The 21,233-nt window shown below is 36.5% G+C and overlaps 1 protein-coding gene across 2 annotated transcripts in view; it reads right to left on the bottom strand.

Annotated features, from left to right (window-relative positions):
* The window catches only part of LOC129779246 (sodium bicarbonate cotransporter 3), a 125,610-nt gene that overhangs the window by 100,892 nt on the left and 3,485 nt on the right, over nt 1–21,233 (bottom strand). The window contains exon 2 of one of the 2 annotated variants that reach the window (XM_055786621.1): nt 13,863–14,305. The exons of the other annotated variant lie outside the window; for it this stretch is intronic. The gene's annotated coding sequence lies outside the window, so the exon portion shown is untranslated. The remainder of the gene's footprint in view (nt 1–13,862; nt 14,306–21,233) is intronic. 2 annotated transcript variants of the gene reach the window in all.

Raw genomic sequence — 21,233 nt, 5'->3', positions numbered from 1 at the left:
TTCGAAAGAAGGGAAAAGAGATCTGCATGGTGGAGTACGATTACGGATTTGAGTCACTGTATTTCCTTCCAAATCTAAAAAAAGGCGGTGAAAGCTTTTGCGAAAGAAAAACAATTGAGTTATTTCGTTAATAAAATTAAACTATGCTCAAAGTCGTGCAGAAAAAGATTATTGTTCGGGGAAACAATTTCATTTTCATTTAATTAAGAACTTAGTATGGAGTTCTTTGAAAAGTTATTTGATGCTTTTACGGTGTAACAGTCTGTGGATTGGGCTGTTGAGGTGAAGAGGAGGTGATGTACAAAAAATGACACTTTGAAGCGCTGCAATCGCCAGCATAAAATGTCCCAAATGAACCTGTGTTCAACACTGAATTTCACTATCTCGAATTCCAATCATAGAAAGTAACCAACAATAATAAGTTCAGATAAAACAATAAACAAACACATTGTAATATAATATCGATTTTTACTATACTCTGAAGAACGAATGCACAATCCATCTGAGGAAAAACAGCACAAACAATCCAATGGAAAAGCCATCTTCAACCCAGTTATTGATAAAAAATATATCAGCACAACTCAGTCACCATCCAATGTCCACGCTCGCTTGCAGGTGTTCATTTTGTTGTGTGAATGATTTATTGATAGTGATCTGTGAAACCATTTGGCGAAAAATATCCTTTCCGGCGAGGGCATTTTTATCACGAAAAACAAAAATTCATTCATAGTTCCATGTGGTTTCTTCGTGGTTTCCATCAGATGTCAAATATTCTGTATTTCCTATTTAATATTCTTATAGCCATGGAATTCTTTTCTCATTTGGTCGGTGTTAAGTCAGACCGGATCATGTGACACATTTATGATTTCGAGAAAAACGTACAAAAAATTTATTGCTCTGCAATTTTCAAAGCATTTAATTTTATCGTTCAATACTGTTCTCAGAAATGTTAGCTACTCTCTGGCAATACTTTGACGTATGATAATTGTAAAAAAAAAACATCAAGTATCATGTCAAAAAGGCAGTTATTTGGCTGCCTATACGTACATGGTCCACTCTGACTGAACCAAATGAATCATTTTTTAAGAGTTGGTTCACTATGACTGAACAATTTCGAAATATTTCTCAATCAATTAACAGTTGTGAGTCAAAGTGTGCCATGCTGCTATGGAAATTAGAGCGAGAAGGATAGTGAGTTTGGAACTGCATAAACAAGCGTTTGCGTTCAGCATAATAGTCTCTGCCATCTACTGTTGACATGAATATGATTGTACGGCAAATATGTTAAGTATAAACTTCCCATTTTCAATCATCTTAGACAGTGTTCGTCAATAGAATCGTCAAATTTGAATTCATTTTCATCGCTACGGCCTAAATCGCACTCTGAAATAGTATATTTTGGATCATTCACACTGAAAACCAGCATTTTTCACTTATCCTTTAAGTCAGGGGGACCAAGTTTATTTCTAATATACTCAGAATGTGCACATTTTACACTAACGGGTTCAAGCACATTTCAACAAAGTACCTATTAGCTTCAAGAAAATGTTTTGTTGGTTTGAATTCGACGCTTGGATATTATTTAAATTAAATATACAAATGATTGTCACAAGGTCCACTCTGTTTGCAAATGATACAGAGTCATTTCGTCATGGTAAATGGTACATGGTCCGCTTTGACTGCATACTATGAGGAGTTTTCGTTGATCAATCATAACAATTTCGATCCGTTATTCCTGCTGTATGCGTGATTTTCCAAATCTGATAAATGTGGTATGTAGCTTACATAATGCTTAACCAAATGTAACCAATAAGTCATAATTTTCAATTTTGCGACTTGGTCCCCTTTGACTTAACACCGATCATTTGACATTAGATTTTGGTGAAGGAGGGATTTAAAATTCTGTGTTGATTTACATTTGCTTTCGGTATTTTAAGCAATCACATTCTGACATTTGCTGTGCATATTATCTTTATGGCTGCTTCGAAGGGATAATTGAATAATGATTCAACCACTTTTCGCATTCGCAGCTCTGCTGTCGACAATTGGCAAGAAAATGCATCGTGAAAATTATTATATAACTAGCTGACCCGGCAAACTTCGTCCCTCCCAAGATTTATTTTTCATTATCACATTCACGTTTTTTACTAAGCGCACGTTCATGGGTCCAATCGCAGAAGTGTTCATTGATTGATTTTCTAATCTACCCTTTTAAATTACCTTTTACTATAGAATTCCTAGTACTTCTACCAAAACTTGTACTTCTACCAAAACTTGGTACATGGAATAAATGTTTGATACAGAAAATATGATAGAATAAAGACAGCCCAGATCGGACAATTCCTTTCTTGAGTTTTGCTCTTAACAACACATTCGGTGATTCATTTTTATTTGTATAGATAGAAGAAGATATAGGAGTGCGTTTTATAATATCAAAAAAAAAATTCAATTGTTATGTTTGGTTGGAATATGTTTGGTTGAAATACGTGTATTATTTTTACGGGACCCCTCTCCATTTTAGAACAGGGAGGGGTGTCATACCATCATAGAAACATTTCTCATATTCGAAAACCTCCACATGCCAAATTAGGTTTCATGTGCTTGATTAATTCTTGAGTAATGCAAAAATTGGCGTTTCATTTGTATGACAGCCCCCCTAAGAGAAGGGGGAGGAATATCTAACCACCATAGAATCATATATTGCACCCTAAAACCTCCATATGCCAAATTTGGTTTCGTATGCACATTTGTTTGATAGGGGGGAGGAGTCTCGAGCTATCATAAGAAACAAAAATGTTGTGGAAAAATTAGCAACATAGTTAATTCACTATTCTTTAGTTGCAAATGAACACAATATTAGTTGAACTTATTCTCTGATGTGGCTTTCGTTAGAGGTAGAGGTCTGCTCTGCCTGTTTTACAATGTGTACAGATGTATTGAATTCATCCATTGCTGTTTTATTTCTACAAGATTTGGCAAAACTGTTAGTGATCTTTTTCAGTCGTCCCTCAAGCATTCTGTCTTGGTATTTTTAACTACGTTTTTAGTGAGGGTTTTCAATCAGTAAACATGTCACGTTTCTATGACACAGTTTGAGCGTTATTAACCATTTTTTCTGGGAACAGATTTTGATAATTTACGAACCAATAGAATCGAAAATTCTCTAAGATTTGTTTGATGTGCTATACATTACAATTCATTTATCCGTAAATTGTTTGAAATGACGAAAGATGTAAGAACTCTTATTATCCCATACATTCCTTCTGTGCATTTTTGTGCATTCCTATCTAAGCAGTAAATACCGAGTAACTAATGTAGTAGTGAGGGGCAATTTACATTCTGAAGTCAACGGGTTACTAGTCAGTCAACAGTTCCCCATATAGCCATCCGTAACGAAAAACATCAACTTGAACCATCATCATATCATTAGACATAAATGAACAATGTTTGTGAGATAAGGGTATGTTTTTGTATTCTAACTTTAAATAAGGTATATATACAGGGATTGAAACAGCAATGTAGTCAATTTATTCTTAATTCAACGCTTGTGAAGCAAATTAGTGAAATGTATCCATAAAACAACATGATAAGAAAAAATATCCGCTTTAAAAATACATAACAAAAAAAAAAAACGATGTGATGATGCAAACTTAAGATCTTCAGTATGGAATATGACCACCGTCAATCACCTTCTGAAGACGTTTGGGCATGCTCTCCACCAAATTGCTCAGATGTAGTGCGTTAATCTCCTTCCGAGCTGTCGGTTATGCTGTGGACTACGTGTCCTTATTCGTTACGTTCGTTTTCCCACCTTATTGTACAGAATTGTGCAGCTCATTCCAGAACCTTCTTCCGCTTAGACTTGAAAAAGTCTTTCGTTTTTTGGCAGTATGTTTAGGATCATGAACTCCCAGAGTTTAAAGTCTATTTAATTCAAAACCTAACCTAACCCTGTTAGCTTAAGAGGCGAATGAACTGCAAAGTTTGAAGCCTCTCAAAAACAAAGAATGGAATGGAATGTTAGCCTCGCTGTTCTTTAGAGGCAGATGAATTGCAAAGTTTAAAGCCTCTATGAAAAAACTAACTAAGTTGTTTTTTCGGGGGTTTCCTAGACTGAATGAGTGTGCATCCGCGTAGATCGCAGGATCAATCCCAGAATTCTCAATTGATTGATTGACCTTTTATAAGCCTAGGGGCGAATGAGCTATGTAGTCTTTATAATAAAAAAAATCAATCTATTTTTACGCTACCTTAGAGGCGAGAAATATTTCAGAGTTTAAAGTTTCTTGAATTCAATGCATCAATGCAATCAATTAGACAACAGTTTCACACAATTTCCATCGCTAGCGGTACCGTATAAAAGAGCCGTTAGAGGCGAATGAACTGCAAGGTTCAAAGTTCAAAGTATTATGGTATCCCTTGTTAATCGCAACTATCTTCAGCTGTCTTTAATCTTATCTACGAGTTTGTTGGTGTATTCAGAAGGTATATTTATCAATGTTTTCATTAAGTGGTTTTTAAAATCGTTATTTTTAGAAATTTAATGGTTTCTAAATTTCCTACACAGATAATTTCGATATTCCTCCACAATCTTCCGACATCAATCCCAGTAAAAAAACTAAGAAAGTTATCTATGTAGGAAATTTAGAAACCATAAAATTTCTAAAAATAACGATTTTAAAAACCACCTTATGAAAAAATTAATAAATATACCTTCTGAATACACAAAAAAAACTCGTAGATAAGACTAAAGACAGCTGAAGATAGTTGCGATGAACAGGGGATACCATAATAATGATGAAATTAGGAAACTGGCCAACGCCTTCGAAATCGAGTAGAGATTTCAACCAGCGTACGATTATGAATTTGAGTCATTTTCCATACATTAGCACATACATTTTTCCATTTTTAGATAAATAAAAACCATTATTCTGAAAACAGATAGCAAACCTTCTAACTCTCATATTACATTATAATTTTATCTGATTAGAATGTTCCGAATGCTTGTTTTCGACTTTCAAAAGAAGGGAAAAAAGATCTGCATGGTGGAGTACGATTACGGATTTGAGTCACTGTACATATCCGGAATTTTTCTGGGAGTGATAGACAGTCTTGTTGGGTTAAAAAAATCCTTCTACGCATATGTTCGAATTTCAACAATGACATAGACATTTTGTTTTGTTTTGAGCTCTGTTTGCCTTAAGGGAGTATTCTAGTCTAGAAATTTGAAAAAAAATCCAATTTTTTTTCCTTCATATTTCTGTAGCTTAGGCATACATGAATATACTTTATAGAGGAAAAATACTATTATTCCGAGTCAGAGCCATTTTAGTGATGCGGTATCTAACCTGGTATGGCCATTACAATGAACTTCAAATGCGTTTTTCTCGAAACTAGTTTTTTTCAAACTGGCGTACACGATATCTCAAGTTCTACTGAACCGATTCATGTCAAATTTATATGGGTACAATCTGCAGGAATCTCTCTATCGCATGAAAAAAAAATATAAAATACGATTTATAAAATAAATGAAAGTTAGTGCTTTTTAGTTTTTAATTAGTTGGTTTGAATTTTACCTGAATTCTCAATAAACTAGATTGTTTCTATCAACCAAATCAAACCTAACCACTCTATAATTCGTTCTTTGACTCAACTCATACTTTTTCCAATTTCAATTTTTTCGATTGCTGAAGGCAGATGTAAAATTACCATTGGTGTCACCCAGCTCCACCCTCACGACAAGAGAAAAAAGTATCCAGTATAAAAGCCTAATGTCTAGAAATATAAAAATACAATACCATTCCCAAAAATTGCACTCTCGTATATTGTGGGATTACTCATCGCCTCGATGAAGAAACAGAACGTGCCGAAATCGAATATCTAATCCAATCAATCACTGTACAATTGATGGATGGCTTTAGGAAGCGAAAATCATCTTAATTTATTAAAACATTATACATATGTTAGTCCGATGAAAATCTACTCTGCTTTCATACTGAATATATTATTGTTGTGCACAGTGAGAAGCTCTAGGATCCACTCCAAAACACTAATAGGAAAATTTATTGATATGATGCTGCATCGTGGGTACAGTTATTTGCTTTCCTTTTCTGATTTCCCGCTTCATTCGTGAAAGCTTTGTTCGTCGAAGCAAATCACAGTGAGCGTATGTAAGAGTTTTCCCGACCCGAACACTTTTCCGTCATTGTTATTCCTGATACCAAGTGGACCAATGACACAAAGAAAGCTCAGTGGGAGATGCATTCTCACTAAAACCCTTGCATCTATCCTGGCACTTCACTGTGTCTTCCGCTCCTTCTTGGGGGTAGTTTCGAAAGGCGTGCCTAGCTGAGGCCAAGAGAACGTGTCTCTACCTATGAGCATCGTGCATCGTTTAAAAATTGCTACTGAAAGAAGTGTCAGCATTTTTTGTGATGGTGGACAAGAAGATTGACCTAGGTGTTGAGATGGATGCCATTGAGAAGAAATTGCTTTACACCACTCGTGTTTTTCACGTCTTAGAAGCACGCTTGTTTTCTTCCAACAAATCAGATGTTGTTGCAAGCGATGAATTTCAATTAATTAGAGTCAAATTGAAACCAGAATCGTTTGCTTTTAACAATACCCCTAAGCGATGGAACGGTGACCAGCGATTATGTTTCATCGTTGGGAAGATGGATCCACTCACCGTGTATCACAAATTTAATGAAAACCTGACACCATCAGCTATATATATACACCTTCATACTCCCATAACTGAGATTGGCGGCCATTCATTGCAACCAACCTATTGTGTGTGTGTTGTGAATACATATGCTTAGAGAGCCACGTGTGTGGCATCATTGCTCCCATGCATGTTATCATTCTCGCTGAGGTTAATTATTCAATTAAATAAAACGTTTCTTGTTACAGCGTGTTGTTTTCCCGCTTTAATTTCGCTTTTAATTACAGCTGGAAGCAACCGATGAACGATCCTGCAGGATCGGCGGAACATGTGTGAATATCTCTAAATGGATATTTTATACCGTAAGTGCCTAGGTTATGCAATCGCGAATAAACCAGAAGCATTCCAGGGAAAGCGAAGTATTGATTGAGTTTGCACTTAGCTGGGTTCCTCACCGGAGTGGCGTGAAGGAAAGCTGCGATCGATTTTCCCCCTCGCCCAGTAAGTAGGGGTTGTTAACAACGACCGTGTATGCTATTCCTGTAGATAATATGCAGTGTTGAAACTTGTTTAATCACGGACCTATTGGCTTGAATTATGGGACTCTTATATTGGATGTTCTGCCACTAGACAACTGCTACTGTTAGCTGAGTTGGTTCGTGCCTGAGTAGCCACGATAATTTTGAATCGATTTAAAAGTACGGCTGACCTTGAAGCTCTGGTAAAAAAGGAACATGTGTTATAGCGGACTGAATTCAGTTGATTTTATTGTGGTTGATTTGTATACTGTATCGTTTTTTTTATGATTGAAAATGAGTTATTACTCTTTTAGTAAGGTTTATCATCATAATCATTTCTATGTTATGTTGAACGTAATATGATATATGAAACAAATTGCATTCAAATCAACACTCACTTTATTAGGCTAGATGATTCACGATTTCATGGTGCATGTGATACATAAATTGCCCTTAATGTGCTCTCATATTTCACTCTGAGTTTGAAGCGGTCTCTGAGTTTGATCCGTTCGCATTATACGCTTTTGTGTGCTGATAATTGAGTTGATTATCGAGTTATGACTAGACTGATGACAAGGTTGTATAAATAGAGAATGAAGCATGCAGATTTAATCTATTTTTAAACAGTCCAATTACTATCAATCAGTGGACAGTATTCTTGAATTAGATGTTTTCAACATGTGCTTATTGTATTCGATTTTCTAAACGGCCGTTACAATGTGCATGTGCACTTTTATTACATTCTAGGAAAATTAGAAAGGGTACCGAGATTTCAGAGGAATGTTCCGGAAGAAAGTAATTCTTCAGGGAAAAATCCAAAGCCCAAACACAATTACACAACGCTGGAGGCAATTTAGATTGGATGAACTTTCAACGCAACACGTGTACGTTAGTTTGATAGCGACGTAATTTTTTGTGTCATTCAGATTATGTTTTGGTTGAATGTTTGGCAAATTTCATCATGGAGTCGAATTCGATTGACAACCTTTTTGAACTTATGAAATGACCCAATAAGATCAAAGAGGAGATTGAATCCTTCTCACTCATCCCCAATACTCCGATGCAGCATTGAATAGAGTAGCCGTAAGTTTTATGTTCGACGAAATGTTCTTTGGTTTTGTTCAAGCAGCTGGAGATGGTTGAGTCATGATTCATTCGTTCCCTCAGGAGAATAATGAGCAACCATCGCTTACGTTTTTCTTCCTTTTGGTGTGTAGCTATCGCTGTGATATTTTTCTAGTTGGCAAGTACACGGTCACAGGCGATTATATATTTTTTCATCACAACCATCATTCCACATTTTTATGAACCAAACATTAGAACCAAAACATTGGCAACGCATTAAAACCAACAATGTGTGCGTTTTCTGCAAAACTACACAAGCGCTTTCCACCACTTCTTTTATCGAGTTCCACCTTGGATTTAAAGATGCGAACAAAATCGAATGCGAATTGATGTTAACTGCTAGCTGTTGAGAGTAAGACTGAGTAATAGAAAATGCAAGAACTCTGCTTTTACGCTCTGATCGTCTCAATAAATTGCCATCGACTGTAGCTAAAATTGCTATAATACCATTCTCCACAGTGTACATTTACATCACATTCAAATATGATCTTGCAGAAGTCATTTCCCGCAGTGGCATTCCTCTCAGTAGTTTCACTTTGACTAGGATTACTTCGGCATTCCCCGTCAACATAATTTGAATTGACTAGAAATTGAATTGACGAGCGTTGAGAGCGAGGATGACTGATGAACTATTCTAGTCAATGATTATTCTAATTGACGTGACTATACTTTTCCTCTTCATTCAACTGGCTTTAATCTACATTTCTACTTCTCCCTGACATGAATCTCTTTACCCGCGTACACAATCTTATTTTTACGTCCATATAAATTAAAACGAAAACTTGATTTCTGATGCAAAAAAGTATTTACACCATTAATGGACGATTTATTGTCTACCCATCGTGACCTCAAACCAACGAACCTAGACAATTATCAGGTGTGCTATAAAGGTCCTCGCGTTAGTATTAGTAAATAACGTGTAGTTTGGTAGGAATTCTGAACAATATTGGAGAAACTGCTCGGAGAAGCCAAAAGTCATTTCGAATTGAATACGAAGGGAAATTTCTTCATAGCCACCGGACTATCCTCAGTTGAAGACGACTATGCCGAGCCCTGGTTGTTACATGCTACGAATCATGACACAAACGAGAACGAGAAAACTCTACTTCGGTTAACACTTTATGATACACAAGCATGGGAACCAAAATGTGATGATCGCTTTCGGTGCTACAGGTTTATATTCTTCTTTGCCTCTCATCCGCTACATATTTTGTGTTCAGATTTTGATTTTTCGGTTTTGGTTCAGTATAAATAGACGACTATGAGTGAAGACTATCTTGAGCTTACTAAAGTTATGGACAACGAAGACTATTGCCCATAGCACAACTTCCGTTGATTATGCGTCTTCGATGCGGCTGTTGTTGGTGTCAGTTGTTATCAGAGAGCCGAGGTAGATAAACTCGTTGATCACCTCGAGCTAGTCGCCGTCGATTAAACCGCTACTACCAAGAGAGAGTTTGTGTCGATTACGTCAGAGTCGTCATAGACGCATTGATTCCAAGCCCAATCAGCCCTGCTTAGTGTTTCAGTCGGGTAAACTAGTCCGCAATCGTCGCATGTGTTCTTCCAATTAAGTCTACGTCATCGGCGAAACAGATAAACTGACTGGATTTGTCGAAAAAGGTGCCCCGTTGAAGCCCACATTCCGCAAAACACCAGTTTTCAGTTTTCGAGGGAACCCGTGTTCGTCCATAATTCTCCATAGCTGCCGTCGGTCGATTGTATTTAAGTCTACAAAAATGTGCTGCGTAGGGACTTGATACTCGTGGTTCTTTTGGAGTATCTTACTTACTTTTACTTTGTTGGCCGACGGACCGTTCACCGGTCTAGGGCCTAAAGAATTAGAGATGTCCAGCTTCGTCTGTCTTGGGCAGTCGTGCTCCAGTCACCTCGTACACCAGCAGATCGTGCATCCCCTTCCACCTCGCACATCCACCGAGTGCGAGGCCTACCACGAAGCCGATGGCCTCTTCCTGGTTCTCTCCTGACGATAGTTTTGGCGACTCTCTCGACATTCTGGCTACATGTCCAGCACACTGCAGCCTGCCACGCTGTATTACTTTCACTATATCAGCATGTTTGTATACCTGGCACAACTCGTGATTTCTATCGCAGTGTAAAAACAGATGACAGAGCAACCATGAATGAATCTGGCCTGATAACTTCCCACAACCCTGCTTACTACGGTCGACAGATGATGAAACAGAATCTGGGATGTGCACCATTCAGGATCTTGATTGCACGGTAGTTCTCACATTCAGCTTGTCACCTTTTTTATAGATGAGGCAGATTATCCCTTCTTTCTACTCCTTCGGTAGATGTTTCATGTGCCAGATCCTGGCTATCAACCAGTGTATTGAGCTTGCGGAACTTGCGAGACCATCATTACCATCTGCTTTGTGGCTCTTTATCTGATTGATGGTCTCCTTAAATTTATTCGTCGTAGGAGGTGGTACATGTACACTCTGTCCAACTTCTATTAGACCAGGTGATGGTCTTGCTGCTTTATGTCATTGTAAACAAACAATGCTTCAACAATATTCTTTTGTGTATATATTGGTGACTACCATACGTTGCATGATTTTCATATGTGTGTGTGCAAGCGCTGAGCGTAAACGAATGTTTTTTTTTATTTTTTCAAGTGTCAAGTTTCTATAAGACCAGTTACATTTTCCGTTGTTTTAGTTGTTTTGATCAATAAATCTCGTAAATGCCGAAGGTAAAAGTGCTCACGGAGAGAGAAGAAAGACAAGTCAATGCATTTCACCAAGAAAATGTTAGTACAGGGAAACTTCGATATAACGTCACTCGATATAACGTACATTTTACCTCAATATAACGTACACATTATCAAAGTCTAAAGGAATAATTTTTTGGATATTTTTTTTTCTTAAAAAACAATGAATTATATGTAATCTGATACTAAAGCTTGTGTTGTACCTTCAACCAATCCCAAAATACAACTGTTTTTTTATTTGAATTCTAAATGAATCAAAATTCAATCAACAGAACGAAGGGAAACATCATGAGAAAAGTTCTCTTCGTCCTCTAATTGAATTTATTCATCAACCTTACTCAAACAGCAACACAATAAGGTAATATATAAGCTACGTTTCAGAGTTCTTTATTATGCTTCGATATAACGTACAATTCGATACAACGTACAATTTTTAAAGTAAAATGTACGTTATATCGAAGTTACCCTGTATCTGAGAAATTGCTCTTCGGATTGGACGATCCTATCAAGTAGTGCTCAATTATTTTGCGAATCCCCAAAGATACGGTAAGAAGGAGAGAACTCCACGTAAATCGAAGCTCTCTAACCGGGATAATAGCTAGAACAGCTTCGAATACCTCAAAATCGCTTATGCAAATAAAGCAATATTTCAATTTGAATGTTACTCGCGTGACAATTCGTCAAGTTTTGGTAAAAAATCCTCATATGAAGAGGGTTTAAAAGTTTAAAGCTCCTCATCTTACAGCATCTCACAACAGCAGCTCACATGAACCGACAGTGGGACATGATATGTTGTGACAAAGAATGTTTCCAAAAGAATACATTTTGTTATACACCATAACGAAAAGTTCTATTGTATAGGTTGTTTTCACTGACGAAAAAAAATCAATTTGGATGGTCCTGATGGTTTCAACGGATACTGGCGTGATTTACGGAAGTATTTGAGTATTTGAAGATAACAGTATTTTTCTACCAGGAATTTTGGTGGAGGCTCGTGCATGGTTTGGGCGCGATTCTGTGCAACCGGAAAGCTCATGATAGCTTTCACATCATTCAAGGATTACATACATGTTCTGGAATCCTCTCTCCTACCGTTTTTGCGTGGATATCGCCACAAAAAATCACATTCCAGCAAAACAATGCTACTATTCATACCAGCAAGGAAACTAACCAATGGATTAAAGAACAAAAACTTAATTTTTTGGACTGGCCGGCTCGCTCTCCAGACTTGAATCCTGTTGAAAATCTTAGGGTGATCCTTGTACGCAAAATCTAAACTGAGGGCAAACGGTAAACCACGATTGAAGAGCTCAAGGTCGCAATTTCGGAAACATGGACAAATATCGAGAAATTCGTTCAGCAGAATTTGGTAAATAGTATTCCAACACGAATTTTCCAGGTTATTAGCCGTAATGGCAAGTTTGCCAATGATTGACATGTAAATCAGCCGATCATTTTGAATTTTTCATTGATAATACTTATGAATTTTGAAATGGTCTTATAGAAACTGGACAGCTGAAATTATCGTATTTAAGCACAATAAATAAACAAACAACTCTTTTGAACGAAATTGACGTTAAATATACTTTATTCTAAGCATTCAACCATGTATGAATGAATCTTGTTGAAATTCTTACCGTTTGTGTTGCAACGAAATAGAATCAGGGTGGTCTTATAGAAGTTGGACAGTGTGTATATAGGAAAATACAAGAATTTTCCAGCCGAAATGTCTGGAAAAGTAGTGTACAATTCCCTCAAAAGTATTGGGTTCACGTTTGAGAGCACCGCCCAATAATAGAGTATGAAAAATTTCAGCACCGTATTGTTTGTAAAATTATACTTTACTTTTCCAACTATGGAATGGATAACCGTATATTATCTAAATACCATCTTACCATCCATCCATCTGATTAGAGGAAAAAGTGAACGATGTTTGAACTGACCTTATAAAATATATGTTATAGTATCGGCGACATCCTCGATTATCGGAAATATCGGTGGAAGTGGAGCATCGATGTAGTATAAATAATGTTTAAAATTTATGTGTTTTATTTTTGAATAATTAGATTTCGAGATTGAGAGGCTTAAATGTCAGTTCGAGATTCAGATCTGTATCAAACTGCTAATCGATTGACCTTACAGTTAGTAGCAATTAAAATGTTGAGTAATTCCGTTCAAATGTAATCATTCCGATTTGCTTAGGATATATATGAGTTGTCTCTTATATCGGTCACCACGATATCCTACCGCTATATTTCTAGGAACAATACATGTATTATTTATGACTAACAATTCCATTGTTCGTACGTATGGTAGCTTCATAACTTCAGAAAAGGATGACTGATTAATCAAACATTTGTTATATGATTTATTTAACAACTGTATGAAAACTGTCAATACATTGTAAGCTGATCCAATTAAGTTGTGAAAAACTAATTTGAAATCATAAAATTCATTCGATAAAAAAACAGTAAGATGAAATGATCTTCGATTTAGTTGTTTCCCTAGATGAAGGAACAGGATAGCTTCGAAGATAATATAGATGTATGTAGTCGAAGTGAAGGTACAACAATATTACAATCTCATCTATTTTATATATAAAACATAAAATGTTCATTGACTTTCTCCCATCCACACGCCCAACCACAGCACGTCTGGATTTCAAACTATCATTTCATAATGATTCCGGCCGGTATCATGTAAACGATCACATGCCAAACGATATAGTCTTTTCATTTTGTTGTCATAAAATGGGCTTTTATGGTAAACTGGATATCTCCCCTACTTAGATGGATTGGGAGAATGAGGCTAAACTTACCGGTTAAGATTTTATGGCTGCAATCAAAGTTGTAGTTCAAGTTCCTCTTATCTTGACTTTTATAGGCAGCGGCTGCGACCGAGAAGTGACTGGTATAGGAATTCACGGACCAGCTCAAAACTCACTCCACCAAATATATATTGTTATTGACATTGACACTGACTCCAGACAAAATATATTATGTTTTTTTTTCTTCGTTTCGTTTATGGTTGGATATCCATTTTATAATATTTACTCCTTAGCAGATTACATGCTTATTGACAGTTTCGATTTCATCTATACCGTTTGCACTGAAAAAGCAACTGATGGCATTTTTTTCTTTTAAACGCTACACCATATTGTTGATATGGTTGAAAACGGTGGAACATAAATCACTTCTTTGCTTGTGGTAATGATGTTTCTGCTGCGGTTTATGTAGATGGCTGATATTGTTGTTTATTATTCTGAAAAGAGGGGAAATGAGATGGAAAATTTACTATCATCCGGTTTAGATTTACATAAATTCTGTTGGTGTTGATGGAGAAAACATTGATGATAAATATGGTGAATTAATGAGTAAAAGTTCGGTAGGTGTGCTCCCCATCTCTCCATCAATCTGGTTCATGTAGGTGTAATTTCTCTAATCACCCTTTTCAAATTTTTGATTCATTTTTAAAGTATGTTAGAAATGAAGAATAAACTAAATATCCATTGACGACAATGATATGTCAACAAATGTGTATCATTCAAACTTAAAGAAGCCTAAAGCCTCTAAAGAGTGCAGGAAAAATAAACTAGATACAAATTGGAATAAATTTTGAAGCACAATACGTGTGTTGGCAATAATACAATGATTGTGTTTCATCCTTGGACATGAAGAGTCAAGGAAAATATACTAATCCATATATAAGAGTATCATGAGATCTGCACAAAGCGAATGGTGTATGTCATCTGTGGCAGCATTGGAATGATAAACGACCAACTGTGTCGTCTGTCCCATGTAGTATGGCATTATCATTGTCCACACAGCTATTTCCAGCGAGGTATTAGGATTTATCAACTTGTTGGCTCAAATTGCAACTGTTATTTTTACCTCTCGTCAACGTAAACAAACAGGGCACATGGCTAAGCCATTGAATGAATGATGTACTATATAGTCCATCGTAATTATCTACGGTGAATGGGAGCGAAGCTCAACTATGAGACCTTGTTGTATGTGTACCCAACATTTTTCGCACAAAATAACCTTCCAAACTGGGTGGGATTCAATTTTCACAAATGACCAGCGGTGGCCAGCGCATACCGGAATTGATACTGACAAACGGCTAAATAATTAGAGTGACAACAATAAATCCATCCACTGTCGGCGACAAGTTGATAAGAATTCACTGTTCAGCGCTACTGTTGCGTTCGAGCACGAGCGCAATAAATCGCAAATATGAAATGCGAATCGGGCAGAAATACACTTTCCAGTGGCGCGGATAAATGCAATTACACGCCAATGCTGGTGATTTATTGCAAGACGTGTTTGCATTTGATGGGAGCTTTTCGTTAGTCGCACATGCTACGAGATTTTCTGTTTCGAGTCGAGTGGCAATGGAATGGAGATGAATATCTTTTATCTAAAGTTGGATAAAATGTAAAACGTGTTTCCGCTAATTTCATATACGCTAATCAAAGATGTTAATTGTAAAAGATTTTTACAACATGTTCTTTATCATTGAAATGTTGTTCGTCTGAGAGACATCAGTGATGTACAGTATCCGACAAAAACGGAACTTACTCGATCGTACCTACAAATGTATTTTTTTCATATCCAATTCATGTATTGGAAGTTTGGTTGAATACCTTTCCTCCTTTTCCTATAAATAATAAATAATAATAAGTTATTTATTATTATAAATAAGTTATAAAACTATAAAATGCTCTGAGGCTCAGTAATCTAAATAAGATTTATTTCCGAAAACTTGAGTCATCTTTATTAGGGTATCCTCGTAATTCATACAGTTGGAAATAATGGTTGGAAAAACAAATTAAATTTCATATAAAACAATTCAAAGTTAAATCTTCAAAAAATTGCATTTGCACCTTCGGTAGAAATTGTGTTGAATGGAGTCACGAATGAAAGCAATCAGTTAAGGTTAACACAAAAAACCTCAAATAGAAAAGAACCAAACCAGGTGTTCTTGCTGAGACTTGAAAAAGAGCACAAGACGAAAAAAGAAACTGTCGGAAGAGGACGCGCATTATATAGTAAGGTCTGACATACCATGAAGAGCCGCTCAAAAATCTAAACTGAACTTACGAGGTCTGTTCGAAAAATATCGCGACATTCGAATTTACGCAGGTTACGTTTATTCGATTCTATTTTTTTTTTGTGGCATTATGTTGGTACTCATGCCTATCTCTTATGCTGACATGTACGGCTATTTTGAATGTTCAGTTAATTTTTGACAGCTGCCTTTCTTACACGTGTTTTGGGTCATTTTTGATTTTTGCCTATTGCCTATCTCTAGAGAAATCCCTTCGTAGTGCTGAAGCAAAATCGGCTATGGCTATGGAAATGCTTAATGGAATGGGATAGAGTGGACCATTCTATCTATAAGAGCTGCTCTAAAAGTATCACGATTTTTGTATACCCACGGATTACGGATTACGTGTTCGGGCTCCCGCCACGCTTTGCGTCGTTTACATCTTTTCGACCCTTCCAGATGTCACAATCAACATTCGGAATGTGTTCGCGCACTTAATTTTGTTTTTCACACAAAATTTGATACAGATTATTTGATCATTTTTTGCAATAGACAAAAATCGAAGATGAACCGAAACACGTGTAAGAAAAGCAGTTGTCAAAAATTAACTGAACATTCAAAATAGTCGTACTTGTTAGCATAAGTGAGAGACATGAGTACAAACATAATGCCACAAAAAAATCTAGAATCGAATATAACAGTTCGGCTGAAAAGTTTGTAAGATAACACAGTAAAACTATTTTATTTGCAAAATTTAATTTTATTATTCAACATAATTGCCTTCGAAAGCAATACAGCGATTATAACGATCTTGCAACTTTCCGATACCACTTTTATAGTAAGGTAAATGATTTTGGTTTGTCCAGTCGAAAATACGATCGTGGTTTGTCCACTGCTTTGAATGCTCTTATCCAGCACACCTTTGTCCAACCAAGTATGTTTCAAAACATATAAATAAAATTGTCTTTTCCATGATTTACAGTAGTTTTATAGTATATTTTTACGGATTCACAAGTTTTAAAGGATGACAAAATACACTTTCTATTGATGTCAATGCGCCCCTCATTTAAGCTAATTTTGAATCAATCGCCAGATGATTATTTGGCACGTGTTCAGACCTTTTCTGGATTATAACACTCACAAATATTGTAAACATGATGCTTGCACACCATTTATATCTGATTTTCATAGCTAAACCATTAAATTAACTCAATTCGATGACCTCAATTCTGATCATGAGTTGTCCAAATAATTGATGTTGTTTTGTCCACATGATTTCTATGGCAACCGCTTGGTGCGCTGCAGTTTGTTTATTGTGTTCTTCGCACATAGAAGAAATAAGTTTCTCTATGTTGAATGTGTTGAGGTGAACACTTTTAAAATGCCCAATAAATAGCAATATTCTGAAGAAAGCCTAAATTATGAATGGATCAATATGATGACAGTAAACTCAAACAATGATAAATGCAACATCTACTCGAAAATTCGATTTTCAAGATTTCTAAAACCGGACAAACCATGATCATTTTTTAGACAAACTATGATCAGAGGTGGTCAAAGCATGATCATAATTTCTCTTTGAGGAAAATCGTTAAAAAACATATAAATTTTAATAATTTCAACGCCTTATGGTGGTATTAGAAACTAGAGACTTGGGGCTTTTCAACAAACCCAAACTCGTATTGATTATATATGATTTTCATGAAGAAAAATCGATTTGCATTTTTTACTGCGTAAAAACACCCTAAATTGCACAAACCAACATCATTTACCCTACTCTTTCGGTTTTCGAAAATAGGCCTCAGTTTCGGTAATCACTTAAATTTCTTGTCAGCGAGCATTCTCTTCAGGGCCAGATCTGGAGAATACGATGGATGCGGAAGCAATTCGAAGCCCAATTCATTCAATTTTTCCATCGTTTTCATTGATTTGTGATTTTTCCTTTTTTTTCACAATAACAAAAGTGCTCTCAATGCTGTAACTCACGAACCAATCGACTTTTTGAACAGACCTCGTATATTGGATGACTCAGTTTTACCGATTTGCACTGAAGCATTCCCTCAATACATATGAGGGAAGTGGTCACCCTAAGGAATATGCCCATTTCCAGCTTCCACATACCGCTTCTATTCCCGTTTTTCGAAGAATATCATAGTTAAACTCATTGTTGTTCAAGATAGCACTCGGCTTTTACTATAAAAATTCAAAATAGTACATTTTACATTATTAGAAAAAAAAGGTAAAAATCGATTTTTTTTTTGCTTTGAGGTAAAGTAGTCACCTAGTGGAGACAAAGTGGTCACTAGCAAATATTAGGCTCAATGGGATAAATTTATGCGTTTTTTTCGTCCAAATTTGTTCAAATCATGTTTGATATAGTAGGTGCATGGTTGAAAAAAGCTTGGCCTATTCACCTAGAGTCTCAATTTAAATTTTCTCATGTATACAACAACGTAGTAAGAAACACATAATGAGACCTCGTTTAGTTGGAGTGGCATATTTTTCCAGAGTCAAAGCCATAAAAGGAACCTCTTCAAGAGCAGAATGTGATGACATTGTAAGTCGTTATGCACCGATGACCACTTTGTCCTCGAGCATCAATGTAATTTCTATGCTAATTATTCGTTGAAATTGAACAAATTATCTATTCACCTCTCCTAGAATATGTGAACAGTCGGCCAAACAGATGATTTATTTAACATATTTATCCAACATATTGGCTAAATTTCACGAGAAACTCCTTAGATACAATGAGAGAACAATTTCTGTTCTTATTTATATTTTGACATGCGACAGCTCTACTGAAGTACTGAAGGTGATTCAAAAGTCATTAAATTCTTCAAACATAAGGTATCGAAACGGCATCTATAGTCAATAGTTATACTACCAAACAAGCAGGTGATCAATTTGCCCCAACTACTCCTAGTTTGATCAAAACTAATCAGAGCTTGTCATTTGCTCTCTCTCTCTCTCTCTCTCTCTCTCTCTCTCTCTCTCTCTAATATAATTTTTCAAATCGATTTCAAATCGTTTATAATTTGAAATCAATAATGTTTTGTCACTATTTTAAAGAGCCTGCAGCAGGTATAAAAGGTTGTGACAAAAGTTTAAGGTCTGCAAATTCGTAGATATATTTGTAAATGAAGTAAAAAGTACAAAACTCAGGAAAAATCAGGATCATTTCTGTAAAATCGGGCAAAATCGAGTGTTCGTCAGCAAATCAGGGAGTGTGCCAAAAAGTCTGGGAAATCCTGAAAAATCAGGAAGGTTGGCATCTCTGGCCACGACTGCTCTCTTAGGAAGTTCGTTTAGCTGCTGTAGTGAACTGATCTCATTGGGTGCTAAGTTCTGCTAATGTATAGGAAAGGGAAAGAAGAATGGGCATGTGCATTCGAGGAAGTGAGGCGGGATTTAAGGAAGACATATATGGGGAACATAATATTAACACTAGGCTTACGGACGTGTCTTATATATTTATCTCTACGAACACGCGTCATTTTGACGCAAAACACATATAACAAAACTTGGAAAGCATTTTGTTTATAAACTATAAGTAAAACATGAAAATATGTAAAATTAAGGTTCACAATAAATGTTCTAGTATTTCATTTTTCAATACTCGAACTAAGCAATTGAAACTTTTAAAATCTCTTCGCACTCTGACATCAATTGACATCTGCGTTCTGCGTTTCATCCTTCCTATTGTTGCTTTTCGGCAACAGTTGTTTATCGCTTGTTTCATTTGAGATAACGATATCGGATAATTACGTTCTATTCAATCTTTAACATTAAGTGGACTTTTTCATCTATAAAATGAATGAAAATAACCCCTGGGATTTTTTTTTATCCCAACGCAAAATAACTTTCTCTGGACTTTTTTTTTAATAATGGAAAATTTTGTTCGAAAGTTTACATATGTTTATGGTGGCTATTTCATTTATTTCACCGTCTTGGATTTGAAGATTCCTACAGATTGTTTACTAAGGGTAGCTCCTTAATTCTACTTTGAAACACATTTTTCGCTATATTAAAATCAAAACAATTATTCACTACATTGAACTCACGGAAACATTTAAGTAGAGGACTGTTTTGACGGTAGGCGGTCCTGCGTGGAAGGATCACTAGGAGTTGTCTGTCTCGAAGGCGTCTAGATTTTATTTTTATTCCTTTTGTTTATTTTAGGCTCATTAGCATTTTAGCTGTAACAGAGCCGAATTTCAATCGTGTACATGTCACATGTTTATCATATCTATAATTAGCACATTACACAGTTGCCATGTTTTCGGCGTTTAGAGTATTCCCTTCTATACCATTGCATATGGTACACATTTACACAGTTGCCATATAGGCCGTAAGAGTTTTCGTTCTGTTCTTCCATTATCCAGTTAGACCGGACAGCGGAGACAGTTGATTGATCATTGTTGAGTTATTTATAGAACAGCAGCCCGATGTGTCTTGCAGAGCAGAGCAGTTGTATGGATGAATCGATCTTATTTCGACCGTGGATCGATCTCCATCGCTGATGATTGTTGCGTGGACGTTGTTATTCTGTAACAACACAAAGATGGTCAATGAGAGCTCTGAGTTTTGAACTCACGATTGATCGCTTACTAAGCGAACGCGCAACCAATATGGCTACGGAGACCCCCTTGGGCGTCTAGATGGAGCGTAGATTCGTGCATTCTGTATCAGCTCAGAACAATCCATGTTGCCGGTCAATATGTCAAACACGAACAGACGTTGGGTTTTTGTCCGTCTTGACTGTAAGGTTTCAATATCGATCAGTCTATAGCGGCTTACATAGTCGGGGAGGTCAGACGGATCGTTCCAGGGAAGACCTCGTAGCGCGTAGCGGATAAAGCTTTTCTGTACTTTCTCAATGCGTACCATTTGCGCTGCGTGATAGGGAGACCACACACAGCTCGCATATTCAATGATACTCCGTACTAGGGAACAATATAATGTCTTCAGCGTGTATGGATCCTGAAATGTCTGCGAGTTCCGGCGAATGAATCCTAGTACTGCGAATCCTTTCGCGGCGGTGGTGCCAATGTGCTCGTCGAACTTCAATTTGCTGTCAAGGATGACACCGAGATCACGGATGCTATTGACGCGTTCGATGTTTTTAGAGGCGATCTCA

The sequence above is a fragment of the Toxorhynchites rutilus genome, chromosome 3, assembly GCF_029784135.1.
Source record: "Toxorhynchites rutilus septentrionalis strain SRP chromosome 3, ASM2978413v1, whole genome shotgun sequence".
Lineage (NCBI taxonomy): Eukaryota > Metazoa > Arthropoda > Insecta > Diptera > Culicidae > Toxorhynchites > Toxorhynchites rutilus.
The sequence above is the reverse complement of the archived record's forward strand: the minus strand, read 5'-3'. Positions and strand labels throughout refer to the sequence as shown.